The sequence below is a fragment of the Mesitornis unicolor genome, unplaced genomic scaffold, assembly GCF_000695765.1.
Source record: "Mesitornis unicolor isolate BGI_N332 unplaced genomic scaffold, ASM69576v1 scaffold45073, whole genome shotgun sequence".
In the NCBI taxonomy this organism is placed as follows: Eukaryota; Metazoa; Chordata; class Aves; order Mesitornithiformes; family Mesitornithidae; genus Mesitornis; species Mesitornis unicolor.
The window spans coordinates 27,227-36,783 of record NW_010173495.1 but is presented as its reverse complement, the minus strand read 5'-3'; the positions used below and the strand labels follow the sequence as shown (position 1 = coordinate 36,783).

At 41.0% G+C, this 9,557-nt stretch overlaps 1 protein-coding gene across 1 annotated transcript in view; it reads left to right on the top strand.

The window, feature by feature from the left end:
- The window catches only part of CNPY1 (canopy FGF signaling regulator 1), a 31,212-nt gene that overhangs the window by 20,070 nt on the left and 1,585 nt on the right, over positions 1–9,557 (top strand). The gene's annotated exons all lie outside the window — the stretch shown is intronic.

Genomic DNA, 9,557 nt, shown 5'->3' with positions numbered 1-9,557 from the left:
CAGCAGGATTTATACTGTAGAAGTCATAGGCTGGGACTGTGCATCACCTTTGCAAGTCAAGGGTAAAATAGGGAAATCTTCTCTGTGCAGAGCTCACCTGGAACACATCTGCTCTTGCTCCATCATTCAAGTAGCCTTAAACTGCACTTGGACATCCTTTTTCAAGGTACTTGGTCCTCTGGGCAAACTCACAGCAGTTTTGTGCTGAGAAATTGTTACAAGGCTCTTCTGGACCTTCTGGATCAAGTGTACTTAGATACCATCTTTAAGCACGACACATATATTTAAGCATATATATACATATATATGACACGTGTAGTTAAGCATATAGTTCTATGCTTATGTTCCACTAAAGTCAAAGAATCAATACTTTGAAGTACTTACTGTAAGTAAGAGGAATAATATGGTGCTGTGTGATGTTTTAAAGTGAACCTTAAATGGACAACTTACCATAGCTTTAAATTACTTTGTGACCCAGCAATATCTTTGAATAAAACCTCCTGCTCACTTCTTGTTTTCTGGGCATTCAAAAATCAATGCAGCATACAACTGAAATCTCTATTAAGAAATATAAAAATAATTTATGTGATGAAATCACATGGCAACCTAGCCAGGGCTGCATTTCATTGGTTGTTGGTTTTTTTTGGTATGCTAATTTATCATCCTCTCCTCAAAAGACTTTGTGTTACTGGGCTGGAGTGTCTTAACAGAGGTGGAAATAGATTTCTCAGACAATGAAAGGGTATACTACCTTCTATCCAGGAATAGGAAAGGATAAATGAAAATAAATCATTTTTCCTTGTTGTTAACTGAGGACAGTCAATGTCACTCCGAGCTGCTGTCCATGATGTATTTCAATGTTCCTTTTACAACTAGGGAATGGGACCTTGAGGACAGAAATGGCCCTGTCATAGTAAGTGGGGCTGTGAGAAGTGGCCTTGTGCTGGGGGTCAGGAATATGTAAGTAGCTTCAGACACACATGGAATGAAAGGGGATGGAGTAGGCAGAGGAGTTGCAAAATCCATCCCCTAAACAAAAATGGAAAGTTTTCACAGCTCTAACTTAGGCAGCATACATGCTAGTAAAGTCATGATAAAGGTTATTTTCAGTGAAAATTATACTGTTTTAACTGCATCACCAAGCAAAGAGAAAAGCAAGATAAAATGATGTGGTAACCACCATTTATGTGAAGACCTGTTCTTTCAACCCCTTGTACTCATGAAGGGATGAGTGTGGGCACCAGAAGACAGTCAGGGGATAAGTAATGTGCTGGTATCACAGATTAGTAAAGTTGGCAGAGTTGGCAGCTTTGACTCTGGGGTAAGTCAGGAGGAGATTCACTGATCCACATCCTTACTGATGCTGGGGAGACAGAGCCCAGCTTAAAGCCGTCCCAGCCTTGGTCAGTGCTGTGGTGGTGCAGGCAAAAACCAGGGATTTCAGCTGAAACCTAAGCAGGAGCCTAGGTTAACTGGAACATGAAGTCATGGCCAGATGGTTACCATCCAGCAGAGGAATAATGAAGGTATTAAGGTTAAATTAACAGGCTTAAGTCTATAGGTGGTCTTAGAAGGCTGCAGTCAAGTAGCTGAAACCTGTCACCCTTTACTTACCCTGGAAGCGTGGAAGCAGCAGTAGTGGATGGAGACTCATGCGATATTCCTGGTGCAAGTTTATTGCTGTGGAGGATGTGCTGAATTTCCCCAGGGAGTGGTGGAGGGAGACTGCAGACCTGCTTTTCTGAGTGGAGAGTGCTGGGGGAAGGAGGAGGACGGAGGAGTTTTTGTGAAATTCTGAGCTTTTAGCAAGGAAATCTATGAAGCACAGAAATGTCCGCAGATTAGAAAATTTTATCTACTGTCATGTATAAGACTAGTTAAAAATTTCCAGCAGGGTTTCCCTTTATCAGTGCTATTTCCTGCACTATAGTCTCAGGCTGTCCCCTGACAGACATGTTGCTGCTTTAAAATTACAACTTTAATAGAGCAATGAGAAGAACTTGCTGTTTTATTTTGTACACTGGGGAATAGCAACCCTTTCGACTCTACTGCTCATGAGGATGGAAAAAGAGGTTGAGCAGGTACAGGTGTCACCCCCAGGGAGAAGACGGCACAGCCAATGTCAGTGGGGAGCATCACACCCCAGCTGGGAACCAGTGACTCCAGGGATGTACCACATTCAGCTCGTATCTGGATCCCTGGGGAATCCCAGCAGAGCAGCACTTCATCTTAGCTCACTTTCCATAAAGGAAACGCCATGAAGTGCTTCTAGCACTAAGGCCTCCTGACAAGGGTTGATGTCCATCCATACGCTCCAACACTTCACCTCCAGACTGACCCCCATCAGCCTTTAGCCCCACAGACCTCCCCAGCTGTCCCCACCAAGGTGCTGGGCCAAGCCCAACAGCATGATTAGTTGCATTTTGATGCCTGCAACAGTGCCTGTTGCCTCCGTTAGCCCAGATGTGGCCCATAGGACTGTATGCTTGAACCATCTCCAGCACAGCAGACAATCACACTTCATTTCTTTTTCATATTTTCTCTCCTTTGCTGGGAACATGGTCACGTACATGAGTCATTTCCAGTTTCCCTGCCTAGTCAGCCTTTCCTAACAGCATCTGGTGTCACTCAGAGGCAGTCCTTCGTTAGGAGAGCTCATTTTGCCTGGGGAAGAGATGGGAAAGGATGATCAAAGCATGCAGGTTCCTCCTCAGCCTCTTTTTGTTTCCTGAGTTTATCTGGTTAGGGTTTGAGCTCATCCTGCAGAGCAAGGGAGGAGTAGAGCCCTTTGTTTGCTTGTTGCTAAAGCACCTTACTTCTAATTAACAGAGTGATTTAATTAACATTAGGCAGAATCAGCCTGGTTTTGTCTCCTTAGGGGGTAAGGGGATGGTAGCAGGCAAGGCAAACAGGTAACATCCTCTTCTGACATCAATTCTCCAGGGCACGGTCCTGATTTCTGAAGGCTGCTCCAGGCTATCTTTTCCAGACGCTTTGAATCTAAGGAAGAAATAAAAAAACAGAGAGGGAATAAAGTTCACATTTAGGGAAGAAGGTTGGCTTTAACTGACTATTTGTTTCCTGAAGTGCTGGTGGGGAGGAGGAGAGTTTTTGAGAGATCACAAACAACTTTTGAACAGCTTAGAGCAGAACTTGCGAAAACAAACCCAGTTATTTTCTTTTCAGCTGAAAATGATGTGTACAATGTCATCCTTTTCTGCAGTGCTGAGATCTCTGTTATTCAGAGGAACAAGCACTCGCCACTGCAGATTTTAAGTGTATGGATCAAAGAGGTGTTAAAGGATGGCTACTTGTACCAGCTAGGTCTCTACCCAGACTTAGGTATGATAGCTTTATTATATAATATATGAGGTATGATAAGTTTATCATATATTAACAACATCACCTTTATTAAGTACGGGTTTGTTGAATTTTTGACATTGCAGGAAGTGTCTCTGTGAATCATAGGACCAGAAGTATCTGGGTATGGCACAAAGAAATGAAACATTTTCTGGGTAGCTGCAGCCTGGCTGCACAGACACCTCGCCTGGCTGTAGTTTGGGTCATTTCTGGCCTCTCCTCCCCAGCGGAGCTGGCAAGGAATTTGCCATGTTAGTGTTTCTTTTTTGTTTGGTTAAATCTACTGCTTTAATCGAGGCTTCTGGGGGTTTTTTTCTTCACATGTTGCTACTGATTACTGTTGATGGGGAAGGAAATGCCCTTCTCTGAATGTTACACCAGTGCAAAGTATCCTGTCATTATTTTCAATTAATATTAAGGCTGAATAGTGCAGTTTTGGCACAGTCTAAAGTGTGAACAAGGCAAATTAGATGAGAGATTACACATTTTTGGCATTCTAGCATTAGCTAAAATAGTTTAAGCTTTGTCTTTGGTGGTGGTCTTAAAGCAAGAGGAATGTGAGGGTGGAATTCGGGACCAGCTCTGGAATACCCTGGTGTGAATTTCTTCCTTTAGAAGAGAGTGTTTAATTCCACATATTAACATGTTGGGCTATCTTACTAAAAGTGAAGTTACGCTGATTAGTTACACTACAGAAGCTAAAATATGTACATCTGCTTGAAGCAGGCATTTAATGGCAGGAATAATGGCTAACTTTGCTCATGTAACATTTCACTTTAAGTGTCTTGAGATGCACATAACTGACGCTACAGCTGGGAGAGGGTCTTTTTTTAATTTATTTTTATTTTCTTTTAAATAAGCAGAATATGAATCGTTTATTTATGAAGTTATTTCCTCCCCTCAGATTACAAGAATTTAACTTCCTTCCTTATTACGAGAATTTCACCTCCTTCCTTGCTAAAATGAACTCTCCTTCTCCTAAAATAAAACCATGATGAATGAAATTGAAAGGCAAATTCTTAAACTTTCTTTAAAATATGCCGTTGCACAATAAAGTTCCCAGTATTGATTAAGCCCAGGTGGTCTGCTCACCCTGCAAACAGATATTTTACAAAGCTTTATTATCCCTCATTATAATTCACTCCTTTAGAAGATTTCTAATTATATTGTCTAATAAAACTAAACCTTCAAAGCTATTTGCATATTATATGAAGAAATCTCATACAACAAACTCACAGTGGATTCAATTAACATAATAGCTAATTATATATCCCATCAGCCTTTAGAGCAGCTCAGCATTCATGTTGCTCCTGTTTTAGCCTAGAGCAAAGGAGGTTTGAATTTTCACTTCTAAATATTGACTTTTAACTAATATTAAAAATGATTTGAACACTTTTGTGGATGAAAAGATAATGATTAAACTACATGAAACATTTTAAAATACTTATTTCCAAGTCTTTGGAACAATTCCTATTTAAACCTAAAGCTTCACATATTAGCCATTCCAAGTCTGTCTATATTTTGTAAAAAAATGACCAGATATGTCTAATTGTTTTGACAAATGTTTGATTGACAGATTGGTTATTTTGAAACTGCCTACTTCCTGCAGTTACGTGTTGTATATTTTTCATTGCACTTTGTAATGCAATTGTATTCTTGACTGGTTGTGGTATCTATCAAGTAAGAAATTTAGGACTAGATTAACAGAGACATAGTAATGAACAGGCATTTGAACACCCTATAATTGACTGTTATTAAGGTGTCATCACTGTAGTCTGTAATGAATTCTCTTGTTTTGTTTTGAAATTGGATGAGATTTTCTGGAAAAAAACACAAAAATACATGCAAAAGTTTTCTTCAAACTTAAAAAAAGCCTCAAAGAAACAAAGCCCTCTTTTTTTTCCTTTTTGAAGATTTCAAATGATTTGAAGGTGCTTCCAATTTTGAAATGCTCAGCAGAAAAAGCAGGGAGAGAAGGATCAGATTTTGTGACTTATTTGAAAACCTAAAAAAAAAATCATGCATTGCTCAACCTCCTCATCAAATGTTGAAAAATCTGCTGACTATCATATTTATATTTTTACAAAAGGTAGCAGATAAAGTTTGTTGCCGAGTAAATGGTTTTCTCCCATTACAATGATGGCTGCCTTTTCATTCATATTTTAATGAGGTTAGTATCTCTGAGACAGCTTTTTCGGGGTGGAGGCCCATGTCTCCGGTACAAATACAATAGGAGTTGCTTTATTGACAAGTACTATTCAAAATCTTCACAGTATAGAAAGAAAGGCTTTAGTTTTCCACCACTTGTCCAAATACTTATTCCTCTCTTACTATTAAAACACTTTCAGAAAGAACACTCAACTGCCTAGAGCCCTGTACATCCAGGCAGAGCACAACTCGGCAAAAAACACTTTGCTTAAATTCAAGTTGCATTTATTTCTGCAAAAATTTCCCTAGGCAAAACCCAACAAATGGACAACAGGAATTAATAGATTATCTTGGCAGCTTCTGCATCCATGACTTTACAAGAAACATGCTCATACAATAACAGTTGCCACCCAAAGTGTGAGTCTGACTGCAAACAAATGAGAGAAGGCAGAGTTATGTAGAGATTACACGGCCAATACATAATCTATCCAAGAGAAACAAAAAATGAGTAAATGTTCTTATGTTTTTATTAATCTTCTTTATGTATATGCTATCTCTAAAATACTTTTCCTTACTGTAGCAAGGGAATAAAGCCCAAATTCTAAATACAAGCCATGCTCAGCCTGAACCATATCACATAGGTGCCAGTACGTGTACAAAAACTTTCTTGTGCATCCAGAAGAAAGCAATGCAGCAAAACCATTTCTATAAATATGTTTGTCACATGAATTTTGAGGATTCTTTATTTTTTTCAGATGTTAGATGCATTTTCTCCCAGGTCAATGCTTGGCTTTGCTGCACATGAGAACGTTCAGAAGCTGTGGGTGCCCTGTGTTTGGGCAGGGGACCCTCGGACATTCGTAAGCTTTGGCTCAGCCACGCTCACAGCCAGGAAGCCACGGGAAGGGGCTGCAGAGAGGGCAGCTGGGGATGTGACCACACACCTGAATATTGGTTGGAATACAGACATGGAATTTTTTTTTTTTCCCCCAGAATTTACAGAGTAAAACCCTTCTTCTTACAATACTGAATATCTCTATATGTAAAGAAATACAGCCATTAAAAGTGGCTTTCCCAGCTAGCTGACATAAGTTGCTGTCCTGGAAGTAGCTTAGAAGGGGGATGAAATTTAGTACAATTTATTGCTGTAGCAATCAGATTGCGGAAAAAAAAAAAAAGAAATCCCTCCCAGAGCAACACTGACCTCAATAGAAGTTATGCCAGGGCTGAGATTAGATTGTGAGGTTGAATCTCACCTTCTGTCGTATGGGCTGTAAAGTCTTCCTCCTGCGATTGCAGGTTATTTTATTTTCTACCTTCAGAAACTGCCACTAATTTCTATTTATTTTTTTTTTTTGTGGAAGAGAAGAAAAACCCTTGCTGTGTGCCTGAGCCTCTGCACTGCTACCCCAATGGGAGGAAGAAACAGCAGAGTTTGGAGCACAAGTTTCAAGCACAACTTCTGCCACCGCCTTCCACTGCCACCAGCTTTTTTTTTTTTTTCAAGCTTGTGGGACGTTGTGTTTTCCTGAAAAAAATATTTGCATCCCAGGGGATGAGACTGACTTTTAATAGCAAAATGTGCTTTTGTACAAGCCCGTCTTTACTGTAAAATAGGTTACGCTGCCCTACAAACAGGGTTGGGAGAGAAAGACTGCAGTCTTTTTAATATTTTTGGTCCTTTTTTTGGCATTTTTTTGCTTTTCCCAGACCTTTTTTTGTCTTTTTTAGGCACTTTTTTGCTTTTCCCAGCTTTCATAAAAAGTGGTCTCCCCATCCAGAATGTAACTGGGGGAGGGAGGGTTTTCATAATGGGCCCTGGTGCAAGAAGAAGACGAAGGGGGAGAGAGAGAAAAAAAAAACCCTCTAAGCTTTAATTTTAATTCTCCTGCCTTTATTTATCTGATTTGTGGCCAGATGGTGGTGAAGCAAGGCAACCCCTTTGTGCAAATGAAGCCCACATGTGAAAGTCCTTCTGTAATGTAATCATTGAGACCGGAAGGGTTCATACTGTGTCTGAAAAGAGACAATGGAGCCGGGATATATCAACATCGCTGAAATCGAGTTCATTTGCGATGCAGGCCCTTTGACTATGGTTGTCATGAAAACTTCCTACTTTGATCAGCAGAGGGTGGAGAGAAAAAGAAGAAGAAGAGAAAAAAAAAAAAGAAGTCTTCTAAAGGGGCAGGGATGCGGCGCGGGTGTTTGCTGTGCACTTGGCTCCGGTTCACGCCCCTTTCCGGAAGACGCAACAGGGAGAGGAGCATCTTGCACCTTGACCTGTCTAGACGGGGCGCGAAGTTTGGGGTTTGTTTTTTTTTTAGTCCCTGTTTCCAAGGGCGAGGGTTGCTCTTTGACCCCCACCGCCAATGGTGGTGGCTCTTGGGGCGTAGGTAGCGGCCGGAGGTTTCCTGCCGAATTCTTGCTGCGGCAGGGAGGGAAGGGGATGGACAAAGACACGGACCAGCTGTTCGGAAATAAAGCTGAAATAGTAGAACCTGGGAGAAGCTAGGTTTTGTAAGCTATTATTTTCCATGCAAAACCCCTGGGAGGTATTAAACAGCTGCATCTGAGCTGGCGAGCAGCGGCTAAAAGACAGAGCAACTACTGAGAGCCCGGGACTTTTGCAAACTCCGCTTCAACTAAAGAAACAAGTGGCTGGAGCGCCAAGGGCTTTCATGGCCCGAAACATCCGCCGCAGCCGGCCGTCTCCCTTCGCCGCGGTCTCTTCGGGCTGCTGGGAGGTTTCCAACTGGGCGGCTGGCTTCTGGAGGAGGGCGAGGGGTGCGAGGGGCGCGTTGGGCGTGAGCTAGAAGGGTCTGCGCAGGTTCCTCAGGGCCACCTGAGCTGGAGCTGACGTTTTTAATTACGTGTGTAATGTAATGTGTAAACCATTCTACATAGCGAGAGGGATGCTTTTTTTCTCTTTTCGTGATCTATCTAGGTGTTATCTGTATGAAGCGGATTTTTTTGGTGATATAATAAGCAAAAAAAAAATCATTTTTTGCGTCCAGGTTCCTTTAGCAAAATCAGAGAGCAACTTAATGGAGTTGTCAGGACAAAACAAGGATATGGGAGAGATTTTCTTCTTAGATAAGCAGAGAAAAATCTATGCATATTTAAAAAAACCCTGAGGTTTAATCTGATGCTTATAAACCTTTGAAATTTGCAGTAAGCCAACATAATGAATGAGTAACCTTTTATTTTCCAGTGAAAGTTGTGTCAGGGTGCCCACCCTTTCTCATCACTAGCAAATTCAAGAAGATCGTGCCTTGTTTATGATTCTTATTATAGAATTGTAGAATTCTTGCCATATTTTAGCATACTTCGTACTGGCTCCTCGCAGAAACTAGCTGAATATTTGGAGATAACACTGCATTTTGTCAGATGCTTTATAACATTATTTAGAATCTTATTCAGATCTATTTAGGGCTTCATAAATATGAATAAAGCATTTACAAAAGGCACGTCACTTGCAGAAGTAACCCACGGATTACACCAGATGCTTTATACGTTACGAATTTCCTAAACTCAAACAGTTCAAAACTAGATTTTGCTTGGGGAATTTTTTGCTAAGTAATTAAATATAAATTAGTATTTCGCAGAAAAATTTCTGTTGATTTATGAGCAGGAAATAAGGGAATTGTACAAGTGGCTAAAAATCCAGATCTCTACTAAAGTAGTTTCAAATATTTATGGACAAATTAGGAGAGGAGGGGAGGGATGTAATCTTTTTTTTCTTAGTTCTCATGGTGTAGGGGTGGATTTTTCTCAACTAATTCTGCTAAAACCACTGAGCAGCTCTGCCTGCCTTCATACCAGCACCTTCTTCAGATATATGTATTTATTATTTACAATGCATTTGGAGTGTTTTGGGAGGTTTTTTTAGTTCTGGTGGAAAATATGCAAAAAAAACCCCAAAGACCTTAAAAAAGGCAGTGGGGTTCTGCTGGCCGTGGCCTTTGGAGCAATTGGGCGTTGAAAACGGCAGGCGAGTGAGCCAGCGAGCGGGCTCGGAGGCCTAGAGAGGAGAGGAGAGGAGAGGAGAG